Source organism: Cervus canadensis, chromosome 18 (assembly GCF_019320065.1).
Source record: "Cervus canadensis isolate Bull #8, Minnesota chromosome 18, ASM1932006v1, whole genome shotgun sequence".
Classification (NCBI taxonomy): Eukaryota; Metazoa; Chordata; class Mammalia; order Artiodactyla; family Cervidae; genus Cervus; species Cervus canadensis.
In genome coordinates this window covers 53,074,413-53,086,611 of record NC_057403.1, presented here as the reverse complement: position 1 = coordinate 53,086,611, position 12,199 = coordinate 53,074,413, and the positions used below count along the sequence as shown (strand labels likewise).

Below are 12,199 nucleotides of genomic sequence, written 5' to 3'. Positions count from 1 at the left end.
GCAAATTATCAAAATCAAATCAAGCCACATAAAACTGTGCCCTTCTTTTGTGTCTTTTCATCAGAAGGACTTGAAAAAAAAAAGATGTATCAGCATTTGTTTTTGTTTTTTCCTTCTAATATACACAGAAATAATACCAAAAAGAGGCGCTTCAATGACTTTTTCAAATTAAAGCAAGAAGATGCCCACTTTAGATTTTTAAAACCACGACGTATCCACTGGTCCAAGTCAAAACTAATAGGTAACAATGATAATGGATTTTTTTTCCCAGATTTTTAAAAAAATCTGAATATAAAAAAGTATTATATGTTATATTGACATTCAGGCTAAATCTTTCCCTTATAAGGTGTTTGACATAAATAGTTTTTATTATGTGACTCTTAATGGGAGGAATACACACATTTCTTAAAGGTCCCAGCTGCTATTGTTATTATCCGAGACATAAAATTGGAATCCCAACTTCCAATATCAAATTTTAGCACAAACCCTATAAAATGTATCTTGTCAGAATGTGTCAGAACCGCTAAGCTCTTTTCGGCTGAACAGACTGCAGCTGCCGCTTGATCCTGGAGGCTGAGACTGCACTCCGCGTGTCCTCCGGGCTGCGGCAGTGAACCGGTCCGGCTGGCACCCCGCTGCAGGTCTGGCCGCGAGGGAGGCGCGGGGTCAGATGAGCATGTCCCAGCGGCCGGCCCGGTGACACGAGCCTGCAGCGCCGGGCCGGGGCCTGGAGATAGGACCCGCCAGCAAGTATGCGGAGAATGTTTTTCTTCGGACTCTCCGGAGGCTCGCAGACCACAGGGATTCCGTCCGCAGTGACAGCCTTAACATTTGCCAGAGCCCTGGACGCCACTGCAGAAATGGCATTGCCCACCCGGAAAGTGAGAAGGTAACGTTTATTTTTGTATTTTCTCTCTCTCTCTCCCGTATACAGACTGGAGAAAGACCACCAAGCGTGGGCCATTTTTTTTTTTTTTCCACCATGATGTACAATTCACATTTGTTAATCAAAAAAAAGTGCCCGAGGTCATCCACCTAGACTTTTTTTTTCCCTTCTTCTTAAACAGGAAACGGGTTTCAGATGTTTATATGTTAAAAAGTAAGGCTACTAATCTGTTTAGCCATTTACCAGACCCTGGTTAACTCTCTCTTAACATTTTAACGTTCAGACCTCATAGACTGACATTCACTTTTATCCCTCTTGTTATTTAGAATTAAAAAAAAAAATCTTTCGATAGTCACCTGCTTTGGGGGAGCCGTTCCAGCGGAGTTTAAAATAAATGAGTCTGGTAGTTCAGTGACATTGTTCTCTTAGTGGCATTGATGCCAGGCAGAGTGTGGGTAGAATTCAGCGTTCTTAGGCAATTTGTTAAAACAGACTGTGGACACACATCTTTCCATGTGCCCGCATTCACAAACGGGCGTGTGTTGAGGCATTCAGAAAAGAGATTCACAAACGCACACCGTTAAGAGGTCCATAGTGACAGCAAAATTAGTTGTTTTACACACTTGCTCTTTTTCTTACAATCGGTGTGATATTTTCCACGGTTCTCAATATTAGACTGTCAGCAGTCACATAGAACAACCTTTTCCCAAGTGGGTCCGTGGTCATTTAGCCTGACGTTTGGAAATAAAAGTTTGTTTTGTTGACGATTTTTTTTTTCCCCTTACTCCAGGGCTGGGAATTTTAAACAGTTGCTGGTGGTGAAAATATGTCCCAGTTTAGCACGGCAAATCAGTGATCTTTTTCTCTGTTGGGGAGGTTTACATATCTATAATTTGGAAGAAAGGGGTACAGGTAGGAGAAATGTGAGTGCTTCTGTGAATTTGTTAGTGCTCAAATCACCGGCTGAAAAGACTCTTTTAAACATAGAGGTCAGAGCAGAAGGAATTCTATCACTTGCTAACCCAGATCTGATGGCCCCCAGCATTTGACCAAATGCTTTCTATCTGCAGGTTGTATAAGGAAGCAAAATGGTGGGTTTGGGAGACACGTCGTCAAGGAGAGAAACAGTTGAATTGAGACCAGCCCTAAGAAGCAACCCAGCATTCTCTGGACCAGTGAAAGAGGTATTTGTAAAAATGAAAACAAAGACAAGAAGCATTCTCAATTTCCCTACAATCATCCTTGCCTGTCTCCTACACAAATATATATTTCCATGTGGCAGAAATACACTTATTTTCTTCCTCATCAGTTATCAGCAGTGGCTGGAGAAATAATGGATACAAGTGTAAAAACCAATATGTAATAAATGTCCCAACTCTTTCAAAATAGGCATGGGATGGGTTCAATAAAAAAACATTTTAAATATGTGCTTTTGACAAACAAACAAACAAACAAAACCTCGATTCCTCGGGGCTTTTTTAATTTGGTGTTCGGATGGCATGAGGCTGCCCCGGTATAGGCGTTAGGAACCCTCGATGCAAACACAGGTCAAAACAGCGACGGCACCACCTGCCTCAAAATGTGAGCAGAAAGCACAGAAAAGGCTTCTGATAGGAAAGGAGTGCCTACAGAGCGAGTCTTCAGAACGTCAGCACCAGCAGAGGTGGATCCGCATGGAACAAATTCACACCAGCCCCCGTCTCTCTCCAGGACACGTCTGTGTTCCCAGAGACCCGCATCTCCCGCATCTTGATTGAGGAGAACACTTTTGGTTTGGGGAGCCCCGGGATGCTAACACAGCCGCGGGGAAGCTTGGCGCGGCATGTCCGCAGCTACAGAAAGGCCAGAGCAGCCTGCGGAGGACAGGGGTCTGCAGGAGGGTGGGGAGGGCCGCAGTCTGGGCGACAGGAATTTCCTCCACCCGGGGAAGGGCAAGGGGCACCGGGCTCAGATGTCCCTCGGCCCTCCTGTGTGAAAACCCCAGGACACGAACCATTTTGGGCCGGGACTTTCTGTTTTTAAAAATCTCTTTGGCCCCCAGACCGTTATGAACAGAAGAATGCCGAAGTCTGCAACTCCAGGGCAATCACCGTGTCAGCTCGGAGCCGAGATGTTTCCCGAATGAACACCTGGGTGATGTAAATCACCCCAGGGGTAAACACTTCAGGCCTGGACGCAGGCTGGGCGGGGTGCACCCTCCCACCAGCCGGGTCCATAAACCAAGCTCTGGCTGGCCCTGCAAACGCTCCTTTCACCGACAAAGACCCCCTCCCGGCCTGGGAGCAGATGCCTGCCGGAGGTCGCTCAGATAACGGCCAGGGGGGCTCCCACCCTCCCTGCTGGCCAACTTACTCTGCGCTGCTCTGGGAGAGAGGAGCTGTCAGAGGTTTCTGTCCTTATGGATGGCTTTACCATACCTATAGGTGGGAGTCGGGGCTACCGGCTTCAAGCTGGATATTTGTAAAGGGCGGCATGCAAAGATGAACCCTAAAAAAAGGATGGTTTGTGCTTTAATATCATGATAGTAAAATCATAACAGGAGTAATGGCAGTAATCTAAAGAGCTATATGAAATAAACCCTGAGACAGTAGACTCAAAGTGGCATTTCCTCTTTTAAAACAGAGTGAATTAAGATATTAAACTCTCTTCCCCCTCACTGTCTTAAATTCCTTGACTTTTAATGGATGACCATTCGGTTGGTACACTCCACTGTTATAAAAATCGCTCAGTGGGGGCAAGTAGATGGCAGATGGCAAAATATATTCCCGCAAAAATCACTAAGTTGAGAATTTCTTTACGTTCTGATGCTCTAAGTTAAGAAAAAGTTCCCTCCTAATTATCGGGCTAGGAGGAGTCTTTTAAATGATATTGCCTGTCTTTAGCCAGACAGACGTGAGGATGAGCAACGTAAACATTATAAAAGCAGCCTTCAGCACAGGCTTTTTATGGCTCTATCCCTTTCCACTTGCAGCACAAATTAGAGAAACACAGAGAATTCGAGAGGAGTTCTTCTGCCTCCAGGATCAACCTTGCACCAAAGAAAAATAACCCAGAGAAATTATTCTGCTGCCCGAAACGAAGGCAGGATCAAATGGTAGCTGATCAGAGCAAATGTTTAAATTGGATAAGTCAAATCGAACGTTATTAAATAAAGCTTGTTTAATGTGTCTCGGACAGAAAATGTCTTTTGAAGAGTGTGGTAAACCTGATATCAGGAATCTGACCGAGTGCACGTCTTGGGGCTCGACCGGCATGCACCAGAACCCGTGTTCTTACGACAGAAAATGTGATATTCTCCCCTTGTGAAGTATTTTCTTTTCCTGTGTATTAAATGAAAGCAGAAAGGTTTTTAGGTAGTTCTTGAAAACTGTTAATGCGAGATAATAAATAGGAGACAACCGACCCACGTTTTAATGTTTATTCGTCAGGCTCAGCTCCGCTGGGCCAGCCAGGGGATACCGGGACGACGTGCGGTGCTGGGAACGCCGGCGTGTGGGATGGCTTTCCCACCACGGCGCAGTGGGGTCGCAGCTGACCCGTGCTCTCAGCAAACTGAAAACCACTCTCTAATGAGTTTTACAATATTTACATTTTCAATTTTATTTATAGGACGCCAGATGTCTACATTCAAAAGAAAAAAAAATCATTTGGAATATAAGATCCCACCCCTTCCGCACACCCGGTGGCGTCTCAGGCATTCGTGTGTTCCCACTGCCAGGCGTGTGTGTGTATGTGTGTGTGTGTGTGTGTGTGTGTGTGTGTGTGTGTGTGTGTGTGTGTGTGTGTGTGTGTGTGTGCCCGCCACCTGGGAGCCAGGGTTGGGGGGGTCTCTCGGGGGGTCAGGGAGGTGGTGATGGGGCCTGTGCCCCCACTCTCTGCAGGACCAGGAGCCTGTCTTTATTTCTGGGCCGCATTTTCTCCTGTGAAAAGGCTGGGGCGCATCCCAGCACTGAGACTCTTTGCACCATTTAAGGGTCACCGTGTCCTCCTAACGCCCTTCCAGGGACCCCTGAGAAGCAGCTCGGAGCAGACCTGAGAACCTGGCTGCACTCGGGTCCTGGAATTGCTAAGGGCTTTTCTTCCTTCACCCCTAAATGTGGTCTCAGAGGGGCTTCCCTGGTGGCGCAGTGCTTAAAACTCTGTGCTTTCACTGCAGGGGAAGCGGGTTTGATCCCTTGTCGGCAAACTAAGATTCCACATGCCATGTGGCACAAATAAATAAAATAACAATAATAGTAGGAGAATAAGCAAGAAAACAAAGTGGGCTTAGAACATCCAGCCCACAGCAGGGGGATTGAAAGATGCTTTGAAAATACGAGTCGGGAATTTTATTCCTTTGTTTTTGCTATCAACTGACTCAGCACCCAGACCTAGTGACCAACAGCCCCTCTCTGATTTATCTCCTGCATTTCAGCCATGTCTTGTCTCCAAGCGACGCAAGCTCCGCAGATTCCCCTCCTAAGACCTCATCTGCCCCAGGCCCTTGCTAGGAAATTGTCTCCCCTTTCCCAACACAGACAATGAGCAGTGTGCCTTCCAGCCCGTGCCCACTTCAATACCCAGCCTGGTTCCTTCCTGTGGAGCAGTGCTGGCCAGTGGTGCGGGCAGCAATTGTCCACATCCCGCGTGTGACCGGGGAAGCACCAGGGGGGACGGGGACAGACCCATGGCCCCTGCAGGTTCCGGGGGGCCTCCCCACGTCACCTCCGTCACTCTTGGGCAGGCATCGTTGCCCCGCTTCTTAGCAGGCGCTTCAAACCACCGTGCATCCCGCAGCCCAGTGGGACCGCACTGAACCTCCCCGGTCCTTGTCCGGCTTGGACAGAGGGTCCGGCAGAACATGCCTTAGGAGGGAGGTTCTCAGTGTGGCCTGGAAGCCCGGGTGGGGCAGGCAAGGCTGCCTGTGTTCTCACATGTCCCGAGGAGGGGGATTCCAGGCACTCGCTGCTTTAGCAAAGCCTCCCAGGCTGCTGCTGCTTCGGGGACCCAGTAGGAGCAACTCCTCAGGAGCCTGGTTCCCATTCCCTCCAAGGCTGCAGCAACCTTACACCTCCAGCATCAAAGCCTGAACCAAAGGCCAGGAAGGAGGCAGTATCGGTATTGCAGGACCAGCTGTGTGACCGGCCTGGGACACAGGAGGAGAGAGGAGAATGGTGGGGGAGGGGGACAGATGGACAGGAGGAGAAAGCTGCGGAGGCCTGCCGGGCAGCCGCTGAGAACAGAAGATAAGCGGGGTGGGCAGGAGGTGGAGATGAGAGAGGCCGGGGGAAGGGGAGGTGAGGGCAGGCGGCAGGGGTCTCGCATCTTTCTCCCCTTCACCATTTGGCTCACGTCTGCCCCAGAGACTCTGTCTCCTGCTGGTCCCACCTCTACCTCCCATCCCCCCGCCCGGCGGGTCCCAGCCCTGCCTGCCCCTTCTGGTCCCCGAGAGCTCCGATGGTACAGATGCCTGACTTCACCCCAGAGACTCAGAGAGGGTTGCGCCGGGCGTGGAATCCGGCTTCAGCATGTTCTACCTGCTCACAGGTGGTCAGGTGGATGCTCAGGGACTGAGACCCCTGATCTGAGCCTCAGTTTATACACTCTAACTTCCTTCATGAGCTTGCACTTGGCATGCTGGGGACTTCAGAGGTTTGTCTGTCCTTAGTCCGCACCCCCATTGGGTGAAAGCCTGCAGTGGTCCAGCGGCCACCTTGTCTATACAGAAGCATCACCTCCATCGGTCAGACACTTGGGTTGAGGCCTGGTGAGGCAGACGCACTGGGTGCTCTGAGTCTGCTCGGTCCCCTGAGGTGGTCGGCCTGAAGGACCGTGAAGGGGCCCCTCCCTCATTAACCTGTGTGCCCCACCCCCTCCCCTCGGCCTCTTTGTCCACCCCCACCCCACTGCAAAACCAAGAGAACGAACTGGACAGTCCTGAACAGTTTCTGAGAAGCTGAGACCCTGACTTGCACAAGAATCCCTGGCCTCAGCATGCAGCTCTCTCTTTCTTGGTAAACGCATTGAGAAAACAGAATACAAAAATGTCTTCCGAAAGCAGTTCTGACAAAACTTCTAAAACTTTGAAACATACATTCCAGTTATTTGTTCGAAGTAATTTTGATGTCTTACTGCCCCTCACTGCCTTGTAAATTGCAACACATCACTGACTCAGTGGACGTGAATTTGAGCAAACTTGGGGAGATAGTGAAGGACAGGGGAGTCTGGAGTGTTGCAGTCCATGGGGATGCAAAGAATCAGACATGGCTTAGCGACTGAACAACAACAACCATTAATGAACGTTAACACAGAACATCTAGCAAGTCAGGCACTGTTTGGGGAACCTCACGTGGCTTCATTCAGTTCTCCGTGGCAATGACCCTGTCATGCAGGCAGCACTTTTGTGTCCATTTTACAGATGGGGTAAGTGAGGCACAGAGGTCAGATGTGAACCCCAGGTGGTCTGGCTCCACAGGTGGGCAGGGCTGGGGAGCCAGGCAGGCAATACCGAGTTTTGCACAACGGAACTCTGTTATTTAGGAGAATTTCTGAGATGCAGCCCCAGCCAGCCCTGCTGCTCTCTGTGAGTCTGAGTCACTTCTGCTCTCTCAGGCCCAGTTTTCTCTTCCATAAAGCAGGAGCAGTCCTATGGGTGTGCTGCCTCCACCCCCTTCCACCACCAAAAGTAAGACACCAATCCCCTCCTCCATCCTTTCCAGGGCCTGACCCCTGCGCTTCTGATTTGTGATAAACTGGGCTCTGTTCTCAAGGAAGAGAAGAATGTTTTCTGGAAGTACCAAGCCAGTCTTTGCTGGGACAAACCTTGAGGCTTAGACACAAGGAAAGTGGGGCAGGCTTGGACACGCAGCAGGACCCCTGGCTGGCTCAGGGACTCTCTGACATTCTGACCCTGGGATGGGGAGGACTCTGAGCTCTGGTTTCTCTACGCGACGGCAGGGGGACACATTCTGGTTCCTGTAGAGCTGAGCTTCCAGCAGCCCTGGACTCCAGGGGCTGGGTCCCACCTCTCTGCAGATCCAAAGGAGGAACCCCCCCACACCCTCTGGGTCCCATCAATCGGGAACTCTTAGCTCTGGGAGGATTATACGAGGCAACACTCCACATTCATGAAAGACCAGCCCAGAGCCTTCCATAGCCTTCCAAAGTCATCACAACAAAAAGCAAACAGCACGGGCAGGGCTCCCGTCTATAAACATCTCCTCACACCAACCAGAGGAGAGAGGCACCACCGTGAACCCATTTTTCAGACGCAGATACCGAGGCACAGACCGGTTATGAAATTTAACTAAGGTCACACTTGGAGCTGATCTCTGAACCCAGATGGTCAGCCTGAAGGGCCGTTAACCATCAGCTTCCCCAGTTTCTCCAGGTACCCAAGAGGTGGGGGTTGTTATTATTATCAGGTTTTGGTCAAAAATAATTTTTTCTTAGACAGCCGGCACAGTTATAGAGTGTCACCACCAGAAAGCAATGCTGATGCAGCCCACTCACAATATTCACACACAAGAGGGATGTGAGAGGCACACACACCATGTCAGCTGAGTCATCCCCTTAGCTCTCCACCTCTGACCCTCACCTCCTTCCTGCCTCTTACTCAACACTGCCTGACATCATGTCTTGAGTTTGCACTCACCCAGAAAATGTAAGCTCCTTGACGTCAACGATTTTTGTCTATTGAGTTTGACATCGTGTCCTCAGCACCTAGAACAGTGCCCCACACACATGACTTCAGCAAGTATCTTTAAATAAGTGGATGAATGCAATGTGCTAGGCTCAGTTATTCAGTCATGTCACGTCCGACTCTCTGCGGCCCCGAGAACTGTAGCCTACCAATCTCCTCTGTCCATGGGATTTTTCCAGACAAGAATACTGGAGTGGGCTGCCATTTCCTTCTCCAGGAGATCTCTACTCAAGGATCGAACTCACATCTCCTGCATTGGCAGGTGGATTCTTTACCACTGAGACACCTGGGAAGCTGAAGGATGAATGGATGATTTTTTTCAGAGCTTTGTCATCTTTCTGAACTCCCTTTAAAAAATCTGTAAAATGGGACTTGTGGTTGCCAAGGGGGAGGAGGGTAGAGGAGGGAAGGACTGGGAGTTTGGGATTAGCAGATGCAAACTATTTCATGATGGATAAACAACAAGGTCCTACTGGAGAGCCCGGGGAACTATATTCAATATTCTATGATAAACCATAATGGGAAATATGAAACAGAATATTATATATATATATATATATATATATATATATATATATAAAACTGAATCCCTTTGCTATACACAGAAATTCACACACTGTAAATCAGATATACTTCAATAAAATAATTTTTTAAAAAAATCTATAAAATGGGCTGAGTGCTCCCCACCGTAGGGCAAGGGGGGGTAAGGCCAGTAAGCTGTCCAACACGTGGTGTCCTGTGGGTCTCAGCATGATTGGCCGGCTGTCCGTCCTCCCAGACGCCCAGGGAACCACCCGCTCCACCCCACCATCCACAGCCTGTGAGGCTGCCTGTTCTGGAAGCTGCCACCGCTGCCCTCTGGAGTCTCTGGGCTTTGTCTGCCCCATGGCCTGTGATCTTTCAACAGTTAAGAGCATCGCTAATAAGAGATTTGAGAACAATTTGTGTCACTTGGAGAAGGCTGGGTTTCTGGAGAGTGGCTGGATCTTAGGTATTGAGTGAGCTGAAGTCTCTGCTAATTCCGCTGACTTCAAACAATAAACAGCCTCACACCCTCCATTGTTCTGGGGCCTGGGGCGGACCAAGTGGGCCCTCCCCCAGGAACCCTGAAAGGATTCCTTAAACTGTGGGCGTTGACCTCTGCCTCACACCGGAGGCTCTGCTCTGGAGAAGGTCTGGCAAACGGCAGGGCCACTTAGCACTGGGTCCAGAGCCCAGTCTCCTGACCCACAGAACCAGAGTTTCCACAGCCCACACCTGCCTCCTGGGAGGACGGCCCTGCATGTGGGTCCCAGGGCAGAGACTGCACACACACACGCCCCTCCTGCGTGTTCCTCCATAGTCGTTTTAGTTCACAGTGGGCAGGGACTTAAAAATGAACATACAAGGACATGTATTAACTCAAACCTTGAAGATGCATTCCAATATACACTAGGCGAAGACAAATACTGTTTGATTCCACTTATGCGAAATACCTAGAGCAGACAAATTCACAGGGTTAAGAAAGTACGTTGATAGATGCCAGGGGCTGGGGATGGGGGTGGGGGGGGGTGGGGAGTTAGTATTTAATGGGGACAGAATTTCAGTTTAGGAAGGTGAAAAATCCGGGAGATGGAAGATGGTGAGGGTTGCACAATAAAGTGAATGTACTTGCTGCCACAGACCTGTACAGTTAAATATGGCTAAAATAGCCTGTTTTTTATTATGTGATTTTTACCACAATAAAAAACGTTAAAAAAATAAAAACAAACTTGCATTTATTTCTTTTGAAAACTAAGTATTATAACATGTTTGTTATAAAACAAAATATTTATTATAGAAATTATATGAAAAATGTAAATGCTTAAGGAGTAATTTATTAACTATAATCCTGCCATCCTGGGATTCACTGCTTTGTATATTTTGCTGTATTTTATGTCTCTGTCCTTCCCTCCATAGAATACAGCTTGAATTATTATATAATTTTAGGTCCTGTTGTTCTCATTACTATTTTATCATCGAATATTTTCATTTCTTTCAATATTCTTTGGGAACTCACATATTTTATTTATTTATTTTTTCATTTATTTTTATTAGTTGGAGGCTAATTACTTTACAATATTGTAGTGGTTTTTGCCATATATTGACACGAATCAGAAAAATATGGAACGCTTCATGAATTTGCGAGTCATCCTTGCGCAGGGGCCATGCTAATCTTCTCTGTATTGTTCCAATTTTAGTATATGTGCTGCCGAAGCGAGCACTGGAACTCACACATTTTAAAATCGGAAAATCAAACCGTGTCGTGAAGAAGGCAAGTCCAGAGGGGCGATGATTCTGCCAGTGGACGGAAAAGCCAGGACAGACACGCGGAGAGGACGTGGGGTTAACGTCGCCTTGGAGCCCACTGTGTGTTTACTGACCCCAGCCCCAACTCATGGGCACCGAGGCTGGTCCTGAGTACTCATCTTTATAAATACTGGTGTGGACAGAGATGCTTAGACGTAGGTCCCCGTGAACCTCCTCATTCCCCTCCTGCAATAATCTCCCAGTAGAGGAGTCCTGGACCAAAGCGTGTGGACGCGACAAGCCGCCCCTGTGAACTAACGGACGCCCCGTAGGAAGAAGGCTGCACTTTCGTTCACCCACGTCTCCCGGCGGTGTGTGCGAACGCCGGCTCACGGCCTTGGACAGCACTGAGCAGCGAGACCTTTAACTTTCTTTCCTTGTTGTTGCCCAGGGTTTCACTAGTTTGGTTCTGAAATACCCTTCTGAGCCTGGTCTCCCGGGGGAGGGAGCTCGATTAGCCACAGGTCCCTCCGAGGGAGAGCATCTGGGGAGTTCAGGTTCTGGGGAGTTCAGGCTGCAACACCCCTGCCCCCAACTCGGTTTGGTTTTCATCTTGGCCGCCTGGGGGGATTTGCTCCACGGGGGCGGGGGTGGGGGTGGGGTGGAAGGGCAAGCAGACTTGCAAACTCTCATCTGGGGTTGAAAGCAGCTTTTGATAAGAAGCCTGTCCCTTTTAAAAAGCAAATGGTCCCCAGAGGGCTTCTGGAGTCTATCCTTAGGGGGTGGACGTGTGGAGCTGCTGATGACCTGCTCGCTGCCTCCTCCCCACCCTCCCCAGCCCCCAAGGCTGACCAACCTACCCATCACTCAGTATTCTTTGGTCTGATGGGGCTTGGGGCATCAGAAGAGGACTCAGCCTTGCCTGAAACATGAAACTCAGAACAACACGAGTGTCTGGTGGGTGCTGCTGAGCCCCTGCTCCACGACAGAGAAAACCTGCAGCTGCACGGCCCTGGCTGTCTGCTTCTCTCCTTGCCCAGGCTTATTTTTGATTGTTTTTTTTTTTTTTTATTTTTGATTGTTTTTAATACTGAGGTGGAATTAACATACCATCAAACGAACCCCTTAAAGTGTACACATCCATGGCATTCGGTACATTTGTGATGTTACAAACTCACGGCCTCTATGTAATTCTAGAACACCTTCATCACCCCAAGAGGAAATCCCGGACCCACTGGTCACCATCTTCACCCCCAACCCCCGCCCCGAACATCCCCAGAAGAGGCAAATGGAGAGAGCCCTGTGGTAACCCCTCATCTCCTCTCTGTCTCTAAACATTTGCCTCTTCTGAGGACATTCCATTT

At 48.9% G+C, this 12,199-nt stretch overlaps 1 long non-coding RNA gene and 1 other non-coding gene across 2 annotated transcripts; one reads left to right on the top strand and one right to left on the bottom strand.

Annotated features, from left to right (window-relative positions):
* Positions 1-476: 476 nt before the first annotated feature.
* LOC122421080 lies at positions 477-4,288 on the top strand. The gene is made up of 2 exons (XR_006263436.1): positions 477-889; positions 1,957-4,288. It is a non-coding gene; the product is annotated as an uncharacterized LOC122421080 (long non-coding RNA).
* Positions 4,289-10,703: 6,415 nt separating this feature from the next.
* Positions 10,704-10,810, bottom strand: LOC122421883. The gene has a single exon (XR_006263684.1). It is a non-coding gene; the product is annotated as a U6 spliceosomal RNA (small nuclear RNA).
* Positions 10,811-12,199: the final 1,389 nt, after the last annotated feature.